The sequence below is a fragment of the Protopterus annectens genome, chromosome 6.part1 (assembly GCF_019279795.1).
Source record: "Protopterus annectens isolate FY-2018-M chromosome 6.part1, PAN1.0, whole genome shotgun sequence".
Classification (NCBI taxonomy): Eukaryota; Metazoa; Chordata; order Ceratodontiformes; family Protopteridae; genus Protopterus; species Protopterus annectens.
In genome coordinates this window covers 31,968,691-31,991,917 of record NC_056738.1, presented here as the reverse complement: position 1 = coordinate 31,991,917, position 23,227 = coordinate 31,968,691, and the positions used below count along the sequence as shown (strand labels likewise).

The following is a 23,227-nucleotide window of genomic DNA, read 5'->3' as shown; positions in this document are numbered from 1 at the left end:
GATTCCAGTAGAAATGTGGGATACAACTCGGAAACATGTTTAAAAACATAGAATAACAAAAGTCTGACAGTTGGCATAGACTATTAAGGAGCTGTTAATGAGCGGTTTCCTGTGGCCTAGTGGTGCAAAGTTTGATTCCTTTCACCTCCATTGCCTAACTGTGTGACTGAACAAGTTACTTAACTAGACACTGCTACTGGGCTAAGTTTGAAAAAGGTCCATGGAGATTGATGATCTACCCTGGAAATCAAATACAAATTAAACAAAATGAATGATGTAAAAAATGTAAGTACATTATCAAAGAGACAGCATAAAATCTCTAGACTTTAATGAACTGACTGTATTGAAAAATTCTACCAAACAAGGTAATTTATTTTTACTTCTGAAAAAGGGAGATGTAATATGTTTGTCCTCAACCTTTAAATTATTGGTGTGAATAGTATAATGGTCATATAGCATGATTTTCTGTGAAATAGAAAGCATCAAAAATCATTCCTCTTGAGGAGGCTTCAGGAAGTTGTGTGAAGGGGTAAATCAAGTCTGAAATTGGGGCATACCTCCAAAAATAGGTACATTGTGCGCAGGGATAAACCAGACTTGAAAATAGGGATTTTCCTCCAAAACAGGGACATCCTCTTGGTCTATTAACTTTTTAGGTGAATCGGAGTAATATTTAAAAATTGTTCCTGATTTTGGAACGGGGTTCTACAAGTTCCACAATTTGAGTGTGCAATGGATGAGAAGGAAAAATTTTGGAGTGAATTAGATGAAGTGGTGATGAATGTACCCAAGGGTGAGAGAGTGGTGATTGGAGCAGATTTCAATGGGCATGTTGGTGAAGGGAACAGAGGGGATGAGGAAGTGATGGGTAGGTATGGTGTTAAACAAAGGAATGCAGGTCAGATGGTAGTGGATTTTGCAAAAAAGGATGGACATGGCTGTGGTGAATACGTATTTTAACAAGAGGGAGGAGCATAGGGTGACATACAAGAGTGGAGGAAGATGCACACAGGTGGATTATATCTTATGTAGGAGGGCCAGATTGAAGGAGATTGGAGACTGTAAAGTGGTGACCGTGGAAAGTGTAGTTAGGCAGCATAGGATGGTGGTTTGTATGATGACATTGGTGATCAAGAAGAGGAGGAGGAATGTGAGGGCAACACCAAGGATCAAATGGTGGAAATTGAAAAAGGGTAATTGTGAGGAGGAGTTCATGGATGAGTTAAGACAGGCACTGTGTGGCAGTGAAGAGTTACCAAATAGCTGGGTAACTACAGCAGAGCTAGTAAGGGAGATGGCTAGAAAGGTGCTTGGTATGACATCTAGACAGAGGAAGGACGACAAGGAGACATGGTGGTGGAATGAGGAAGTACAGGAGAGTATACAGAGAAAGAGGTTGGCAAAGAAGAAGTGGGATTGTCAGAGAGATGAAGAAAGTAGACAGGAGTATAAGGAGATGAGGTGCATGGCAAAGAGAGAGGTGGCAAAGGCTAAGGATAAGGCATATGAAGAGTTGTATGAAAGGTTGGACACTAAGGGGGGAGAAAAGGACCTGTACCGATTGGCTAGACAGAGGGACAAAGCTAGGAAAGATGTGCAGCAGGTAAAGGTGATAAAGGATAATGAGGGAAACATACTCACAAGCGAGGAGAGTGTGTTGAGGAGATGGAAAGAGTACTTTGAGGGGTTGATGAATGTAGAGAATGAGAGGGGGAGAAGGTTGGATGATGTAGGGATAGTGAATCATGAAGTACAATGGATTAGCAAGGAGGAAGTAAGGATAGCTATGAAGAGGATGACGAATGGAAAGGCTGTTGGCCCAGATGACATACCTGTGGAAACATGGAGGTGTTTAGGTGAAATGGCAGTGGAATTTTTAACCAGATTGTTTAATGAAATCTTGGAAAGTGAGAGGATGCCTGAGGAATGGAGAAAAAGTGTTTTGGTACCGATTTTTAAGAATAAGGGTGATGTGCAGAGCTGTAGTAACTACAGAGGGATTAAATTGATCAGTCACAGCATGAAGTTATGGGAAAGAGTAGTGGAAGCTAGGTTAAGAAGGGACATGATTATTAGTGATCAGCAGTATGGTTTCATGCCAGGAAAGAGCACTACAGATGCAATGTTTGCTCTGAGAGTGTTGATGAAGAAGTACAGAGAATGTCAGTAGGAGTTGCATTGTGTTTTTGTAGACTTAGAGAAAGCATATGACAGGGTGCCTAGAGAGGAGTTGTGGTATTGTATGAGGAAGTCAGGAGTGTCAGAGAAGTATGTAAGAGTGGTACAGGATATGTACAAGGGTAGTGTGACAGCGGTGAGGCCTGCTGTGGGAGTGACAGATGTGTTTAAGGTGGAGGTGCGGTTACATCAAGGATCAGCTCTGATCCCTTTCTTATTTGCAATGGTGATGGACAGGTTGACAGATGAGATCAGACAGGAGTCCCCATGGAATATGATGTTTGCAGATGACATTGTGATCTGTTGTGAGAGTAGGGAACAGGTGGAGAAGACCCTGGAGAGATGGAGATATGCTCTAGAGAGAAGAGGAATTAAGGTCAGCAGGACTAAGACAGAATATATGTGTGTGAATGAGAGGGAGGATAGAGGAATGGTGAGGATGCAAGGAGTACAGGTGGTGAAAGTGGATGAGTTTAAATACTTGGGGTCAATAGTTCAGAGTAATGGTGAGTGTGGAAGAGAGGTGAAGAGAGTACTGGCAGGATGGAGTGGGTGGAGAAGAGTGTCAGGAGTGATTTGTGACAGACGAGTACCTGTAAGAGTGAAAGGGAAGGTCTACAAGAGGGTAGTGAGACCAGCTATGTTATATGGGTTGGAGACAGTGGCATTGACAAAAAGGCAGGAGTTTGAGCTGGATGTGGCAGAGTTAAAGATGTTAAGATTTGCACTGGGTGTGACGAGGGTGGACAGGACTAGGAATAAGTATATTAGAGGGTCAGCCCAGGTTGGAAGGTTTGGAGACAAAGCCAGAGAGGCAAGATTACGTTGGTTTGGACATGTGCTGAGGAGGGATGCTGAGTATATTGGGAAAAAGATGCTAAGGATGAAGCTACCAGGTAACAGGAAAAGAGGAAGGCCTAAGATAAGGTTTATGGATGTGGTGAGAAAGGACATGCAGGTGGTTGGTGTGACAGAGCAAGATGCAGAGAACAGGAAGAAATGGAAACAGGTGATCTACTGTGGCGACCCTAATGGGAACAGCTGAAAGAAGATGATGATGATGATGTTCTACCCCATTATTTTTGGCATTGTCCAGAACTTTTGAGCAAAGGAGGTGAAAGGTACAGTTTGATAGTGGGTGACTTTAAAAACTCCACAAATACTTATTTATTTGAGCTATCATATAATTGATCAAGGTCCAGTTACATCGTTATTACTCTAGCAATGTCTATTTTTAGTACTGTGCCAAATTTTATTCTATGAATGTTATTTTAATCACTTTATTCTTTTAGTTGTTCATATATTATCATTTTATCTATTTGTAATTACTCTTATTATCACTATTCACAAGTTTTGATATTTGCTTCTGTTTCTATTTTATTATTCCATCTTGTCATTCTTCATTAGCATTCTAAACTAGAACAGAAAACAGGACTGCTACCTTGAGAGTTCTTAGGCATTCCAAAAATGTTATGTTATTATTATTCTGCCTTAGTCTATTTCCAATTCATCAGTATTAGTCAATAATTTATTATGATGTGTGAATAATATATCAGTTTGGGTGTTCATTTTTTTGAGTCTTAAGACTAAAATCTAGAATAGGGATATTTATGACTAAAACCTAGAATTATGCTTCACAGTAGCTGTTATACATTTTTGATGATGTAATGACAATTAATATTTTAAAATCTAGCTAGGCATACATCAATTCTGAAATATCAAATGAGTTTAAGATGTAGATGAAAAATTGTTCTCTAAATTAGTCTTCTTTTGCAGATTGTATCAATATGTCTCTCCTCACTATGTTGATATTTCATTCTTAACCTGTTTTCACCACGGGCAAGTTTCATACTCATCTCTGTAAGTAAATCACTTTGCTACTACAGTGTGTGCAAAATATTCATTCATGATTGGTGCTCCAGTGTTTCACATCATCTGCATCAACCCTTTCCCCCCATTTTGCAAACACCCTTTGCCCCCATTTTGTACATGGTGTCAGGGTGTTACACCAACAGTGATCATTATCTAGAGTCAGTGTTCACACCTCATCATCAAATGCAAATAGGCTTCTCCATGTGGCAAATGTAAACTGAAAATAGTACCCAAAAAACAGTTGTGAAGCCCCATGTTAACAACTACCTTGACACAAGTGCTTTACTTTACTATGGAGTCCTTATCTGAGCATTTGTTAAAAAAACCCAACATCAAACGCATTTAGGCACAACTGTCAACCTCCTAGCCCAAGAATTATGGATGAAGCCATAAAATAATGGAGGATGTACAACCATGTACAACCGAAATCAGAGACAGGTTTTTAAAATTTGCTGTTATATATTTAGACAGATGCTAGAATAACAGTTTTTGCATTCAGGGTTGCCACCTGACAGGAATTTTTCTCTGACAAAAAAATCAGAGTCTGTGTCAGGAAATCTAGAAATCAGTATCGTTGTCAGGAAATTCAGTTTTGGTGAGCACTTCTCAGATATTCGGAGTCATTCTGAGAACTCACATAGTTGTAAAGTTTATTTCCCAAAATAATTACTATTTCACTTCAATTTCCTATTTGTATTTAATTTATTTTGTCAGAATAGTCATTTTGCCTAGTTTTAATTGGCATCCTGGCTGATGTGAAATCTGACCATTAGCAGGAAATTGGGCTAACACTCCGTTATGCTCTACCCTTGAAATACACAAAGACGAGCTTTCTTTTTCTGCTTTTGTTTAATACACATAAAAGTGAAACACTGGGTCTGTCTGTCCTCCAGTTTGCTTTGTTCCCTGTTGTAAAAATCATATATGCTTTTTCCCCAGTTTAAATAATATTGTAGATATGAATAAAACCTGGATTCAGGAAAATTGTAACATAATAAATCCTGGATTCAGGAAAATTGTAATGTACACATTGCAAGAAACAGTATACATTTATGCTTTCTCAACTGTGTCCTTATTAACTATATGGTTTCTATTATACCCCCATGTCAGTCTAGTTTGTTAGTTTCAATAGACCTGCCAGCTGCCAAAACAATATTAACAAATATGTTTAGTGCAGCGGATGGGGTAGCAGATGGTGCAAAGTGTGGAACTTTTGTCAGGTTTACCTCTCAAGTGTCCAGATTTTTGCAGAATATCCAGATTTTTGGTTCATATTTTTGGTCTGTTCCTCATAAAATTTATCATTTTCTGGCAAATCACTTGGATGATCTGATGACTGAAGCCACTGGTCTACCCACCATCTCCCCAAGAAACTATCATTTTAGGTGATTTCAATATTGACTGGCAATCCTGTTCTGGCAACCATCCAACCCATCATGTAAACCTTCATGGCTTCACCCAACTAGTCCAGTCGCCAACCAGGATAAATAAAAACTCCAGCAAGCACACTACCCTGGACTGGATACTAGTCAGTAAGAGCCCCCAGTCATATATAACAGGCTGCTTATCAGATAGCCTCAGTGATCACTCCCCAACATTCCTACTCAAAAAAACCTATACCAAGCTAAACCTGTCATCTACCGTCAAATACGTAAAAAACTAAACTTTAACCCACTCACATTCATCTCATCCCTCAAAGAATATAACTGGCATCCTCTAAAGTACCTCAGCCTTGATGACGCAGTTGAATTTTTTAATACTACCTTCGTGAGCATCCTTAATTACCATGCCCCCATAAGACTTTCCAGAATCAAAGCACAACCCTCCCCATGGCTACAGAAAACCACTAAGTCAGAAATGAAAAACAAGGATAAAGCCTGGGAGCACTGGCGCAAAACCAAAACCCCCTCAACTAGACAGAAATTCCTAGAACTACGCAATAGAGTCAAAAAGCTAATAAAACAAGACAAATTCCAATACTACCAGTCTGCCCTAGACTCCTCTCAACACAGCCCCAAACAATTCTGGTCCTCCATAAACTCCATCCTCCACCCAGGTAAAGTCAGTACCCCTCCTCCTAACATCCCTCACTCCTCAGAAAATATTGCTACCTCATTCAACACACACTTCACACAAACCATACTATCACTAGCTAAACAACACAACCCCCCTCCCCTCCAATCCACACCTTCAACTAGTAATCTCCCCACTGCCTTCTCTTTTTCTCCTGTACCTACCTCCAACATAAAAAAAACTCTTAACTAAACTTAAGCCCACCAGATTAGCAGCAGACAACCTCCCAAGTGAATACTTACAAATTGCAGCTGATGCTCTGGCCTACCCAGTATCCATCTTGATTAACCGATCTCTGTCAGAAAGTTACGTTCCCACACTGTGGAAAGTATCACATATAATTCCCTTCCACAAAGGTGGACCCTCCACAGAACTAACCAATTACCGCCCGATAGCTATTCTCTCTCCACTCTCCAAAATACTAGAGATATGCATACACTCTCAGGTCTCAGACTACCTCCTTACTAACAACCTCCTTTCCAATACTCAGCATGGTTTCCGACCAAACCATAGCACCACCACTGCCATACTCTCCTTTACTAACACTATCCTTCAGCATAAAAACAATGGCTATCTCTCCTCTGCTACTTTCCTAGACCTATCTAAAGCATTTGACATGGTCCCACACAAACGACTTATCTCTGTCCTCAATAACCTATCCTTCTCACAATCGGTCACCAACTGGTTTCAGAGTTACCTGTCTGACCGCCAACAATCCATTGTATGGCAGAATGACATATCTCCCCAACTACCTGTCTCCATAGGGGTTCCCCAAGGATCCATCCTTGGACCCCTACTCTTCTCTGCTTTCACCAATAATCTAGCCTCTGCCACCAAACATGGCACACTCATACAATACGCAGATGACTCAACCATCATCTGCTCAGCCCAGTCCCTACCCAAACTGCAAAAAGTCACACAGGAAGCCTTTTCCTCTGTTGAAACTTGGTTATCCGATGCCCAATTAATACTCAACCCAAACAAAACTAAACTACTCATCTTCCAACCCACCAAACATACTCAAAACAACTTTCACTTTAACATCACAGCAAAAGACAACACCACTATATACCCAACTGAACACACCAAATTGCTAGGAGTGGAAATAGACAATAAACTAAAATATGACATTCACATGTCCTTGACCATAAAAAAAGTCCACAATAAAGTAGGAGCGCTATACAGAAATAAGCAACTTCTCACCAAAGCAGCAAAGATTTCAATAGCAAATTCCCACCTTATCTCCACCCTACTTTATGTCTGTCCAATATATACCAACCTAAGGCAATGCGATTTAAACAAGCTAGAGACCTGCTACAACAAAATCGCCAAATTCGCCACGGGGCATCCTACCGTAGTCATCACTGTCTCTCACTTGCTGAACTGGGCTGGCTTGAACTCCCTCACCTCCTTCAATGGTATCAACTCTCACTTGCCCACAAACTAGTAAATCATCCACTAAATGTCCCATCCCTCCAGAATCTACGCCAACCCTATCACACCACCAGACCACTAAGATCCAGCAACAAAAATCACTTGCAGATCACTAAAGCCAATAACTCTGCTGGTGAAGCACTATTCTCTTGCACCATAGCCAAATTATGGAACTCCCTTCCACCCACAATTACCTCCATACCATCATGCACCCACTTCAAAACTTTACTAAAAGCGCACCTAAAAACATGCTGGCTATGCCCTTGCAACTCCCACTCTAATATCACCCTCCCCATCCAACCACTACCTTTATTTCCACTCCACTAACTACATTGGTTATAGAAAGCTCAGATGCTCATAAGCCAGTACTTATTATACAGCAGGAACTTCTTCTTGTAACATTTGTTAATGTCTGTTATGTACTTCTATGTACTTCACAGATAAAGATTCTAGTTGTCTACTGATGTACTATGTTCTTCATCTGTAAATATGTTGTAAGTAATTGCTATGTAAATTGTTAATCGCTATGTAATCCAATGTAACTACTGTCTGTTTATTTTAACTGTGGAGTTTTTCTCCCCGGGCCTCTGCTGAAAATAGACCTACGTCCAGTTGGACACTCCCGGTCAACAAATATAAATAAAAATAAATAATGACATACATTGAGTTTCTGACTTCAGAGCTTCAGAAAAATGTATGTTGAAACAAATCATGTTATTCTAGCAACCGTTTAAGTTTATAAGAGCAGTATTAAAATATGCCCCTATTTGTGGGCCGTTGCCCCCCTCCCCCCCATTTTGTGGGGCTTTGTCCAGCTTTCTTGCACTAAGGGGTTGAGAGGTATTTGCCTCTTACAAAGTACTGAGTAGGCAACCCTTTTGCATTACCATGCATTTTCTACAGGATATTAAGTCTGAAACTCAAAAAATCTGTCATTATTTCAGTCAACGAGTTGGCAGAAAACCATACATTTTATGAGGAAAAGACTCATTTGAACATAGCTCTTAACCAATCTGGGACAAATCTCAATAGCATCAGAGATAAATCTAGAAATAATTAGGGGCACTGTTAAAATATTAGCACCTTTAACTTGAGACATTAACGAAATAAGAGAATGTGAATTAATATACATTTTCTGAAGTAAAGAAGTCTATAGCTTCAATTACTATCATCATTTATTAAGTGCAATTCATCACATTTCTCCACTCCTCCAGTTTTAAGAGTGATTAAGAGGGGCAGTCCTAAAATTTGTGACAACAATCAAGGACAGTTGAGAGATATGCGTTTGTGAGATACAGACGCGCATGACATATGTTTTTGAAAAGTGACGAGGGAACACCGGTCTGTTAACCTAGCTTAAGATGAACACGTACAACTGAACCCAGTCTATGTCAGTATCACACTATATTGTACCTACCTCATTACAAGGAACGTACCTCATTTGAGGTCTTAAAAAGTTTATGTTTCTCGAAGTTCCACATTGAAAGGGTCTGTCACACATTCAATGTTAGCAATTGTGTAAGTGAAATCCATAGTAAATAGAAACGAATCATATTAATTCATTAAAAGATCTTCTTTATAAGTAAAACAAGTTAACCATCCTATGACCTTCCCAGTTGAACTTGTTAGTAAGCCATTAGTATGTGTTCCACATTTTGCCCATTTGTTCCACATTATGAGGACTAGTGTTCCTCGTTTTGTAGGTGGAAGGTTGAGAGGTATGCCTACAGCATTTTTTTTTTAAATTTCCGGCTTCTGACACTCGTAACATGGTGGTTTTGCTGACGCGCATTGCGTGTGTAACGAAGGTGGTGTCGCTGTGAACTCCTTTGACTTTGTATTACTCTGTAGTTTTTTATATATGTCATAGAGTCAGCTAGGTTTTTGGGTTGGGATTACCTCTGTAAAACCTGCTTCATGTGGAATGATAATATCTGTACTCTGTGAAGCTGTGATTGGAACGTGGTTGTGGAAAAAGACGCCCCCTAGCTCGAGTTTTCCAGCTGTGGCACTTAAAGACACTTTCCTACAGAGCTTGCGGCCACAGAAAGGTAAGCGATGTTGGCTGCTGTAACAGTGGTAGTAAGCCTAGGCCAAGCCACTTCTCTATCCCTTGTGCCGGCAGTAGTCTGAACACGGAAACGTGGGCACTAGTTTAAAGTCTTAATTTAAGAAGGCTGGCAAGGCTTAAGTTTTATTTTGGCCAAAGTAAACGGGAATGATAGAATGCATTTCTGTAAAGCACAGATTAACCAAGCGCCAAAGTAAACTTTCGTGATAATGTAGTTTTTGTGTATGGATCCTGTTAGTCTGAAGTCCTGTATGCTTAGAATGTGGCGAGCTTGATAGTTGTTTCGCTCAGGGCCACTTGTTGAGTTGTCGTTCATAGGTTGTCTGTCTTCCGGGTGTCAGAAACGACCATTGAAAAGCACCTTTTATAAATGATAAAATAATTAACCCTACTTTGTGAGGTTTGCAGACATCCTTTCCAGATTGCTGTAATTAATCCTTGTTTTTTTATATATGTTGTGCAATGTGCTTAATTAAGTGGAATCAAACCGATGTTTTTCCCCTTTTAAGCACTTCTTGGATTGATTGATTGATTGTGCCAGATTCGTGGCAGTTTCTGAACAGATAAACCCAGTTAGACATGTTTACATGTGTGGATTACAGCACGCACATCAGGTTGTATTCATGTAATAAAATGTTAAGAGGCAAGCAGGAATAACGCCTAGTTCAGGTAGTACAAGGTTTATGAAAGTGTACTGTATGTCATGCTGCTTGACATTTGAGGTATGCTTGCTGTGGTTTCATTTTGATCATAACTCTCAACTGTGCTTTATGTTGACTCACATTTTAGCTCTGTCCTTCTTAATCCCTCCTAAAACTGGAAGTTTGGAGAAAAGGTGGTGAATTACACTTAATAAATAATGACAGTATTTAAGTTGTAGATCTCTTTTATTTCAAAAAGTGTATGTTGCGTTCTTTTATTCTGTTGATGTCTCAAGTTATTGGTACTAACATATTAAAGGTGTCCGTGATTGGTTGAGAGCTATAAAAGTGATCACCTTCTGAGGTGCAAGGAATTGTCCATCTTGTTTGTTGATTGTATTTGTTTGTGGAAATCAAAATGCCATATGTTGGAATTTTTTAAGTATAATAATTTTTAAAGCAAGTCCTGACTCATACCTCCCAAGTGTACCTCTTTAAGAGGAACGTATCTCATTTGGGGTTTTAAAACGTTCATGTTTCTCAAAGTTACACATTGAAAGAGTCTGTTACACATTCAGTGCTTGCAGTTTTTTTTTAAACTGATATCCATGGTAAATAGAAATAAATCATTAATTCATTAAAAATGTTTTTCATAAATAAAACGGGCATATTTTAACTATCATATGACTTTCCCTGTTGAAGTTGTAACTAAGCCGTAAGTTTGTGTTCCACATTATGAAGGCTACTGCTCCTCATTTTGGAGACAGAAGGTTGAGAGCTATGAGTCATGCGTCTCCCCTAGCAAGGTTGTCTGCAGATGCACACTCTTAGTCCTAGGAGATTTTTGTTTACAGACCTGAAAGAAAATTGCATTAAATTCTGCGTGAATAGAAGAAATGGAAGAAGTTATACACAAGCCAAGCCTCAGGTGATGACATGAGAGTGAGCCTCACCTTTGCCCCCCATTCTACTTCCATTTGACTCAGGGTGAAAGATGAGTATCATGGCAATTCCTGTTCCTGTCTCAGGAAACACAAACACAGGTGGGAGACCAGCCTCTGCCCTATCAGGTACACCAGAATTGTGAATTTCTTCAGATGTAGACTAAAGTCTTTTAAGTTTAAAAAAAAAAAAGTGCAATAAAGTTATTTTAAAAGGGCTGTTTATGTAAAATCATCAAATGATAGAGATATAGGATTGTAATTTACTTTGTGATTTAAATTTGTGCTGAGTAACTGGAACATTGGTTTGGTGTGACTTTTTTTCTATTCTACCATGATGTAATTATTACTTGTCTGGCTGTTTAAAAAGCTGTGAATCTGTGTTATATTAATCATTACAGTGTAGAGTAGTATAGTTATGCATGCTGTAGTGACCGTTAAAGTATAGTGTACCTATGAGTATTGTAATGACCTTTACTGTGCAGTTTAGTTATAAGTGCAGTATGTTGTGTCTTTCGGCTTTTCCCGGTTAGGGGTCGCCACAGCAGAACTCCGGTCCGCTAATGATTGGCAGTAGATTTTTACATGCCGAGTTGCCAGCTCTGACGCAAAACCTTCAACGAAGGTACGCCCATTCACGCATGTCTCCACACAGAAGATGCTTTAGCTGAAAATCGAACAGGACAACGTCCTACTGTGAGGCGACAACGCTACCACAGCACCACCACTGCAGTATCGAACTAGTATAGAGAATATGAAGGAGTATCCAATGTTCTAGGAAAAGAAATACTGTAACAGGAGATCGGTAAACCTGTTAGTAGGGCAGTAGAGTACAGAACCTGTGATCTGTGTGACTATTGTATAAAAAGAAGCATTGCATTCACATGTGGTAGTAAGGGATAATGAGGTCAGTTTTTACAGCGAGACTAGGAAGATAAGTTCTTTAGAACTGAAAATTGTATTGTGTGTTTGATCTGAAAGGTGTAGATGATCATGTGCTTGAAAGTTTTTTAGCTGTTGTGCATGATAGAGAAGTAGATAATGCACTGAAAGATGCACTCTAATTGGCCAGGTTTCTTGAATTTTTACTCTGCTGAAAGTCTTTTTTGAAATTCATGACACAAAGTAGTTGTACACGTGGGGGACACTACATAGTGATAACTCACTGATGTTCAATGTCTTTTGTTGTAGTACAGTTCTAGAAGGAAATGCTAATCTGAGTATGGTTCTGGAGAGATCCTGTTTTACACAGTCCTGGAAGGAACTTGTAGCATCTGTAAATTCTTAGATATTTCCTTTGTACAATCTTGAAAGAAGATTACACTGAAGACTAAGTGAATGGAGAAGAGAATGTATTAGCTAAGTCTGAGGTAGCAAATATGTGTACTGAGATAAGGTGAGATGCTTATTAAATACATTGGTAGTAGGAAATAAATATAGAAACCATAACATGATGAGACTGTAAAGAAAACAAGAGAGGACACAGCATACAATTCAAGGGAAAAATCTTAGTTCTTCTTTGTCAGTGTTGCATCTTTAATGTATTTGAATCATTGTGTTTTGTAGAAAGAGAGAACTATGACATCTACATGTAGATGGTTTGTCATTGTTAATAGTTTTAAATATATGTTGATTGGGTGCTGTGCTATGCTATGCTATATCCACGGAGTTCAAAACAAAAACGATGAAAGTAGTTACTTGATGAGCAGACCGTATATTTAGCCATCCAGTGTTGTTTTGTGCTTTTATGTAGTTAATCTTTATGTAATATGTTTTATTTTTAACTCTTATTTTTTTTTTAACTATTTGTTGAAAGAACTGGACAGATTGAAGTGCTAGAGTGTTTCTGTCTATAAAGGACCTAGCTAGTTATAACTTGGTACAGATTGTAGGTATGACACTCTACCCTTATCCCAAACAATGTGATGTTTAATTTGAGCTATGACCACAAGTGGTTGCGAGCTCAAGCAGCTGCAGACATTTAGCAGGATGACATGTGCAACTGGTGCTGTAGGTCAGAATAAAAGTTTAGTTCAGTGTACTTTGATGTTTGTTTCTATATTGTGATTCCTTCATACATTTTGACTTAATTTCATAGTTGTTGCAGAGTCTGTGAATTCTGTTTGTATATATTTTTGATTTAAAATTCTTTACTTTTGTTTGTCACTGAAAATGTATTATTTAAATGTATACGATTTGCTGAAGTATATCTTGTCCAATGCACTAAATGCTGTATATTTGTTAAGGTCATACATTATAACTTTTGAAGACTTCTGTTCGTCATGTGAGAAGCAGGGTGATTTGCTTACTGTTATTGGTAGTAAATTTGGACTTGCTGCAGATGATTTTACTTGTGCAATTGGCACAACTTGTAAAACTGTTAAGCATTTTAAAGACTAGGCTGGTGATAAATCATGTTTAGCAAAGTGCAAGTAGAACACACATTAAGGGCAGGGAGTGCCCTCTACTATAGATCACTTGACCCTTATTAAACTTGATACTGTAGATGACACACTGCAATTCAGGATACTGATACACAGCAGATTGAGGATTCAAAGCATGTTGGAGAAAAAAATAAAAAGCATGTTGGAGAAAAAAATAAAGAAGGGGGGGTGGGTGGACAAGTAACTAGGAAGAAAAAGAAACTGACGTATGTAATGCTAAAAGGAAATATCAAAATACTGCCCTCCTATTTAGTATATGCTTCCCTGTAAATTGGATATGGTGTAACATGCTCAATCACAAAACATTCAGTTGACAGAAAACTGCATCATTGTTCCACCAGGGAAGGTAGAAAAAAAGGCAAGGGGCATGCTAAAAGGAAGAAGTCTAAATTGTTCTTGGAAGGATTGCAGAGCAGTAGTGAAAGGGAAAGGTTGAGAAAGAGAAACTGACAACCTGATTTTAGGCAGTGGAAGTACAAAGGCAACTAAAAGAGAATTGTATGCTTGCAAGTGATGTAGGTGGTGAAAACAGTGAGGTTAATAAGACTAATTGTAATGAAGATTATTCTTTTGTAACAATTGGAAGATTAGACATTACAGAATAATAGGTGGAAAATTCATCAGGTCAGAAATGGTACGTTAGTAACTGGAGATTAAATTACTGAAGGAACCAATACTCACTTTTACAGAGTAGTTAAAGAAAATTTGATAGCATCATGCCAGCAAAAATACAGGATGTGAGAGTAAGGCATTATGATGCATTAATGCCAGGATGTATGGAATAGTTATTTTTATTCATGTTGGATCAAATTATCTCATCTATAAGGACTTGCTGACTGTTACTAGGGAACTTGAAAAAAAGAAAAATCTGTGGTATCCCTCAAAGTCTCAGAAAACCCAGTATGTAACCTATACTGGGTCAAAAACTTCACATCATGGAGGGTGTGAAGTTCACTCCTTGAAATATGCCTGTGCAGTTTGTGTGATTCAATAAAGGATAATCCATTTTAACTGAACTGTGGGCTACCCTCTATTATTTTATTATTGTGTAGTTAGTACGTATTTTAAAGTTCAAATTCTATTAGTGAACTAGGTGCATAACATATTTCAAGGAGTGAACTTCACACCCTCCACACTGCAAAGTGTCTGTTTTGTTTGTTTACTAGGGAACTTTCAGCCCTCTTAGATAACATAGCTTGTACAGGTGCTAGGACTGAGGTCAACATGAATATAGATTTTTTGGGGAAAAATACCTCTGTGAAAATGGCCCATGTTAAAAGTGGAAATATAAAGAACAGTTGAGCCTAATTTTGGGCACACATGTATTTAGACAGTATGGAACTGTGAAGACAAAGGAGGAGGATTTTTTGCAGTTGATATATTGCAATTGTGACTAACCGTGTAGGATTTTTGCCAGGCAGACATGATTACAGTTCACAGCAACATTTGCTTTATCTACACTGGCTGTTGATGCAAGGTGCATTAGTAATAGTTTATTTATTGAATAATTTGCTATGTTCACATAAGATTGATGCCATTGTTTGTAAAACATGGTTAAAGAAAAAATATTGAAAAACCTAGTTCTGTTAGGGTATACATGTTTTTTTTCTGTAATAGACATTCTAACAAAGAAAGGTGAAGGTGTTATGATGGGGATTAAAGATTATGATACATACATGCACTTCTTACATCTTTAATGATGGCACAAATACTGTAGAGTTGTATAACCATGACAGTAAAGATCACCCTGGAACATGTTACAGTTGTTGCTAGTGTACGGCCCACCAAAGTCAAGAATGTACTAATGACCTAGACAAATTTATACATTTGTTGCCTGAAACACAGAAGTGAAGTTTCTTCCTAGCTGGGGACTTGAATTTACCTTCCAGACTGGAATAATGATGATTTTGTAATGTTGGTAAGGGAATTTAGTTACAGCATATGTTTAGGAATAATAGTTATTGCAGATTGTAAACAAACCTACTAGGTAACGGAACGTACTAGGTATTGTTTGTCTTCCTTAGGAGATTACTTCATGGCATATTTATCATCTTTGATGTGCAGTTGATCGTGGGGTTAAAATAGTTAAATTATTACTAGATAATTCTGTGAAACTGAAATCTAAACCAGTACACACAGGATTATTAACAGACACCATGAAAGCAAAACAGGAAACTGTCTTTTACAGATGTGGCAGGAATAAAAACATACAAATTGATAAACTTTGTGTAGGTACTGCATTTTATTCAGAAACACAACAGAGCATCTTATGAAAAAATGTTTGGCTCCACAAAGGTTGTGACAGTTACTAAAATGAAATTGGATTATGCTGAAAAAGTAGTATGCAAACTGGGCTCAAGCGAAGCATAGCAAGGAGACAGAATTAGTAACTGTGGCCAGAGAACATTTCATGAACTTACAGTAACATTACATCTGTTCACTAGGCCATTCAAGTATGGAGAGATTCCTCAAGTTTGGAGACATGATTTGTTAAACTCATCTTTAAGTTAAAGTGTAATAGGACAAACCCAGAATTGTATAGCCATGTAAGTAATTTCTTGTTGTAAAATAATAAAATGTTATTTTGGATAAAGTCTTGTCAGAACTGGAACAACTGGGATTTGAAACCATATAATCAGCATGCATATGTTGAAAATAGGTGTATCATTCCCTGTAACATGATCTTCTTCTTTTTCTTTCAGCTGCTCCCGTTAGGGGTCGCCACAGCGGATCATCTGTTTCCATTTGTTCCTGTACTCTGCATCTTGCTCTGTCACACCAACCACCTGCATGTCCTCTCTCTCACCACATTCATAAACCTTATCTTAGGCCTTCCTCTTTTTCTGTTATCTGGCAGCTTCATCCTTAGCATCTTTTTCCCAATATACTCTGCATCCCTGCTCAGCACATGTCCAAACCAACGTAATCTTGCCTCTCTGGCTTTGTCTCCAAACCTTCCAACCTGGGCTGACCCTCTAATATACTTATTCCTAATCCTGTCCATCATTGTCACACTCAATGCAAATCTTAACATCTTCAGCTCTGCTACGTCAAACTGTCTCCAACCCGTATAACATAGCTGATCTCACTACCCTCTTGTAGACCTTCCCTTTCACTCTTACTGGTACTCGTCTGTCACAAATCACTCCTGACACTCTTCTCCACCCACTCCATCCTGCCTGTACTGTCTTCTTCACCTCTCTTCCACATTCGCCATTACTCTGAACTGTTGATCCCAAGTATTTAAACTTATCCACCTTTGCCACTTCTACTCCCTGCATCCTCACCATTCCTCTGTCCTTCCTCTCATTCACACACATATTCTGTCTTAGTCCTGCTGAACTTCATTCCTCTTCTCTCTAGAGCATATCTCCACCTCTCCAGGGTCTCCTCCACCTGTTCCCTACTCTCAGTACAGGTCACAATGTCATCTGCAAACATCATAGTCCACGGGGACTCCTGTCTGATCTCGTCTGTCAACCTGTCCATCACCATTGCGAATAAGAAAGGGCTCAGAGCTGATCCTTGATGTAATCCCACCTCCACCTTAAATGCATAGTCACTCCCACCGCAGATCTCACCGCTGTCACACTACCCTCGTACAGATCCTTTATCACTCTTACATACTTCTCTGACACTCCCGACTTCCTCCTACAATACCACAGCTCCTCTCTAGGCACCCTGTCATATGCTTTCTCTAAGTCCACAAAGACGCAATGCAGCTCCTTCTGACCTTCTCTGTACTTCTCCATCAGCACTGTCAGAGCAAACATCACATCTGTAGTGCTCTTTCCTGGCATGAAACCATACTGCTGATCACTAATCACCTCCCTTCTTAACCTAGCTTCCACTACTCTTTCCCATAACTTCATGCTGTGACTGATCAGTTTAATCCCTCTGTAGTTACTACAGCTCTGCACATCACTCTTATTCTTAAAAATTGGTACCAAAACACTTTTTCTCCATTCCTCAGGCATCCTCTCACTTTCCAAGATTTCATTAAACAATCTAGTTAAAACCTCCACTGCCATTTCACCTAAACACCTCCATGCTTCCACATGTATGTCATCTGGACCAACAGCCTTTCCATTCTTCATCCTCTTCATAGCTATTCCTCCTTGCTGATCCACTGCACTTCATGATTCACTATTCGCACATCATCCAACCTTCTCTCCATCTCATTCTCTTCATTCATCAGCCCCTCAAAGTACTCTTTCCATCTGCTCAATACACTCTACTTGCTTGTGAGTAATTACCCTCATTATCCGTTATCACCCTTACCTGCTGCACATCTTTACTAACTCGGTCCCTCTGTCTAGCCAATTGGTACAGGTCCTTTTTCTCCCTCCTTAGTGTCCAACCGTTCATACAACTCTTCATACACCTTATCCTTAGCCTTCTCCACCTCTCTCTTTGCCATGCACCTCGTCTCCTTATACGCTTGTCTACTTTCTTCATCTCTCTGACAATCCCACTTCTTCTTCACCATCCTCTTTCTTTGTATACTCTCCTGTACTTCTTCATTCCACTGCCAGGTCTCCTTGTCATCCTTCCTCTTTCCAGATGTCACACCAAGCACCTTTCTAGCCATCTTTCTTACTAGCTCTGCTGTAGTTACCCAGCTAGTCGGTAACTCTTCACTGCCACCCAGTGCCTGTCTTAACTCTTCCCTGAACAATTACCCTTTTTCAATTACCACCATTTGATCCTTGGTGCTGCCCTCACACTCCTCCTCCTCTTGATCACCAATGTCATCCTACAAACCACCATCCTATGCTGCCTAACTACACTTTCCCCTGCCACCACTTTACAGTCTCCAGTCTCCTTCAGACTGGCCCTTCTACATAAGATATAATCCACCTGTGTGCATCTTCCTCCACTCTTGTATGTCACCCTATGCTCCTCCCTCTTGTTAAAATACGTATTCACCACAGCCATGTCCATCCTTTTCACAAAATCCACTACCATCTGACCTTCTGCATTCCTTTGCTTAACACCATATCTACCCATCACTTCCTCATCCCCTCTGTTCCCTTCACCAACATGCCCATTGAAATCTGCTCCAATCACCAGTCTCTCACCCTTGGGTACAGTTATTACCACTTCATTCAACTCATTCCAAAATGTTTCTTTCTCATCCATCGCACACCCAATTTGTGGAGCATATGCACTAACAACATTCATCATTACACCATCAATTTCCAGCTTCATAAACATCACTCTATCTGACACTCTTTTCACCTCCAAAACACTTAGCATACTGTTCCTTCAGGATAACCCCTACGCCATTTCTCCTCCCATCCACACCATGATAAAACAGTTTGAACCCACCTCCAATACAACTAGCCTTGCCCCGCTTCCATCTGGTCTCTTGCACATACAATATATCAACCTTCCTTCGGTCCATCATATCAGTTAGCTCTCTCCCTATACCAGTTATACTGCCAACATTCAAAGTTCCGACACTCACTGTCACAGTCTTAGCCTTTACCTGCCTTCGGGCATGCCTTCCCCCTCTTCTCCTCCTTTCGGCCAACAGTAGCCCAATTTCTGCCAGCACCCTGTTGGCCAACAGTACTGGTGGAGGTCGTTGTAAACCCGGGCCTTGACTGATCCGGTATGTATATCTGTACTGTTGTCCGCATGTATGGTTTGGCAAAATTTTACGCCGGATGCCCTTCCTGACGCAATCCTCCCCATTTATCCGGGCTTGGGACCGGCACAAAGAAATACACTGGCTTGTGCATCCCTATGGTCTGTAATAATTTAGTAGCTGTAAATGACAAAAATGTGTTGTGATGTAATGTAGATTTTATCTTCAGCCATTGATAGGGCCATGAAGCACTTAAATTAGAATAAATAGGTGTTAATGTAGTTTTCATAAGATGGATAGGACACTGCAAGTATTATACTGCTGTTGGACAGGTAAACTTCCAGGTTATAATCGAGATGTCCACATGGCCCTCTGTCTTGGGCCTTATCTTTTTTAGGTTATATCTTTATGATTTATCTTTTTTCTACAGAGGTATTCTACAGCTTGTGTGCAGATGACTTGAAAATGGGGAAATCTGATATCGTGTGTTAGGTAAAGGGCATGTCTGCAAAAGAACTTTATCGGTTGGGGACAGGAGAATAATATGTTAGTGAATGCTGATACACAGGTGCCCAGTAGGACAGTAGCTGGAATAAAGAAGCTGAACCACGACAAAATAAAATCCTTTTTTTTTTAATACAAAATGGAGAGTGCTTTCGCAATGGTAACCGTTGCTTCATCAGACTGTTCATTCAAACAGCAACAGCACTTAAATACTTTAATTCATTACTAAAACAACCAATCCTACCACTCAGTTAATTCAGCACTCAGCAATCAATTACTATGGTTACGTTTTGCCCTTAGTTATTTGCTGAAGTCAGAAAAATTCTGTTTAAAAACCACATGCACAAAATGTAAAGACAAGAACATGTGGATAAATGTAAATAAAATACATAAAAATTCAATGAATAAATACATATACTCATGTTCCCCATTTAGTAACTATTTATGTGCGTGGGTATAAGCAGAAAAATATATATAAAAGTATAAGCAGTACACACTCGACAACTTAATACATATATTCTACCTGATAAATGTACATGTCCACCTAGTAAATACATATGCTTTAATACATACATCTCAATAAATGCTTGTCTTTAGTGATCTCGATGCTTTAAGCAGCTCAAGAAATACTGTCATATTGACCCAAAGCCCTGCATGTGTTTATGTAGTCTTCTCTTGTTAAAATAGTATTATTATTTTTATTTTATTTTAACCTTCTAGATTTTAGCACTGGCTTCAATGGAACACTATCATTCAAACCCAAACCTCTGTGTGCTCCTAAACGCAAAATCCATTTTACTTCCATATTTTCAGTAGTATTGACTATGTCCCCATCCTACTGCTGACATTCTGAATGTGTAAAACCTGAAACAAAAATATATGGTCATCCCCCTTATCCAATGTATGCTTAGCCAAAGCACTATACAGTTGCCCTTTTCTAGTGCAGTAAACGTGATCCCTTATCTGTTCTCTAAGCTGTTAGTTTTGCCAACATAGAAATGGAAACGTTGTGCAGTGAGCTACATACACTACATTCTTAGTACTGCAATCAGCAGAATTCCTTGGCTCCCATAGGCGCGCCCTGTTTCAGGGCGCTTAAAAAAACTTGATTCATCTATATAAATGCACTGTGTACATTTTCCACATCTATGGCTACCATTCACTGTCCTATCCATCAGAGTAGGTATCATTGGATAGCAAAGCTGCTGTTTCAGATTTTTCTTATTTCTAAATGCAAAATGTGGTTGTCCACCCACTATGTTGATAGTATCCTCATCTACTAACAACATATGCCAATTTTGTCGTATGTTGGTTTCAAACCTTTTCACATCTCTTGTATATGGTAAAACTATCGGAATGTATGGTTATATACTATTCCTGATACCTTCCCTGTCACTACCTGCTCTATCAGAGTAGTAGGGCCTAGCTTTACCTTTCCTTTCTTTGTGTACATTATGGTACACCTTATCAATTTCATGTTCACTGTACCCCCTATTAATGAAACCTCTACTTAGCTTAGTTAACTCATTTCTATACACTTCCTATTGACAACATAGGCAAGATGTTCTCATTGCCTGAACTCTGATTATATTAGGAAAAATCTTAGGTTTATGCATACTGTTTCTATGTAGAAAAGATGCTCTGTAGCATTGTTTCCTATGTAATTTCGTAGACCATTGGTCATTTTCTCTGTATATGGTAACGTCCAGGAAGTCTAAACTCATCTCAGAACAGTTCATCATAAAGTTTAAAAAGTCACTAGTAGTATTTAGGTATGTATACAGGGATTTAAGTTGTTCACCATCACCTTTCCAAAAAATAAAAAGATCATCAACGAAACGCCTATAAAAGCCTATTTGGGGATTACCTAATAGATGTTCATATTCCCAGTTAACCATAACCAGGTTTTGCATATGTGTTGGCACAACTTGTGCCCATGGCAACCCCTGACAACTGCTTATAGCATATGCCATTGAACATGAATATGTTGTGCTCTAGTACTATCTTGGTATTGGAGAACTTTCCCTGCCTTGTCAACACTGATTTCACCATGCTTATCCCCTGGTCATTGGGTATACTTGTAAATAAAGACACTACATCTAGTGTGGCCAGCATTCCCGTATCTGCTGTTCACATTTGCTTCACTGCCCCGTAAAGGTCCACTAAAAACTGTTCTGTGTCTTTCAAGACATATGCATATTCATTGAGTGCTATCTTCAATTCCTTACCCAGGTATATAGAGAGAGGTTCTGTTAGCCATCCTGCCCCTGCTGCTATAGGTCTAAATTTCGGGTTTTATGGGTATTTGTGTATCTTGGGGGGGGGGGGACCATGGATTTGAGGTATGAGTGGATTTTCAACAGTAAAATAATTAAAAAGATCTTTACTTAATAGTTCCATATACATGCATTCATATAAGGTACTAGCAATCTGTTCACTCATTTCAAACACAATTGTTGTTGGTACTTCAACTTATACATTTGGATTCAGTAACATTTCTTGCATAGCTGTATTATAAAGTCAGCATTCAATATCACCCCATTTGTCAGCGGGTCTTATAACTATACTATCATTAGTCTTCAGGTCACACAATGCTTTGTGCTCACTCTTTGTCAAATTATACTTTCCTTCTTCTAAAAAAAACTATTGTTTCCTGTGCTGTAAATGGCATTTTCACAAGCTTTTAAGAAGGTTTCTATATTCCTTGCTACTGGTTGGTATAAGGTTTCTATATTATGCAGCAATATTGGTACATACAGACTGTTTTTCTTAAACTGAACATCCCTTGCTTCATTGCCATTTCCAAGTTGTTATTTCAATGTTACATTTCTAGTAAACATACGTAGGCATAACAGAAATTCACTAATGTCTATTTTAGTCGAAGGTATAAAATTTAAACCTCTGTTAGTCTCAGCTGCAGACAGTTCATATTTGGAAATATTCCATATTAACTCTCCTGCCCATACTCCCACATTTTCTTCAAAGTGTGAGTTTGTAACTGACCTGGTGCCTCTTTCCGTTTCTGGCCCCTGTAAATGTCCTGTTCCACAGATTTTCGCCTCCCTGCTCGAGACGGTAGGGGTAGAACAGGAAAAACCTGTTGTCCTCCTTTCATATTAATCTTCCTTCTTACCACGGCTGTAGTTGTGGAGGCAATTGTTGCCGAAGACGATGGCACTTCCATCAGCGTTGAATAAACTGAATGTGCCTCATTTGGTGAAAGGACACTCCCTCCTGGCTGGTGATTCATTGTTTCCTCTTCCTCCCTGAGTGCATTGGTTGTTTCTTCAGACTGTGCCCAGTGCTCCGCCCTCTGTCTCTCATGCCGCTCAAACGATTGAAAACACCCTCTCCTCTGCTGGTAGGCTGTTGGTGTGGTACCTCTGACTGCCCATTGATTTCTCTCTCAAATCGCAAATTGCGGTCGGTAGTAGACAACAGTAACAACAGGTTTTTCCTGTTCTACCCCTACACAT

The 23,227-nt window shown here is 39.2% G+C and overlaps 1 protein-coding gene across 2 annotated transcripts in view; it reads left to right on the top strand.

Moving 5' to 3' along the window:
• Positions 1–9,420: 9,420 nt before the first annotated feature.
• Positions 9,421–23,227, top strand: part of DNAJC5G (DnaJ heat shock protein family (Hsp40) member C5 gamma) — a 564,813-nt gene continuing 551,006 nt past the window's right edge. For both annotated transcript variants that reach the window (XM_044075463.1, XM_044075465.1), the window contains exon 1: positions 9,421–9,608. The gene's annotated coding sequence lies outside the window, so the exon portion shown is untranslated. The remainder of the gene's footprint in view (positions 9,609–23,227) is intronic.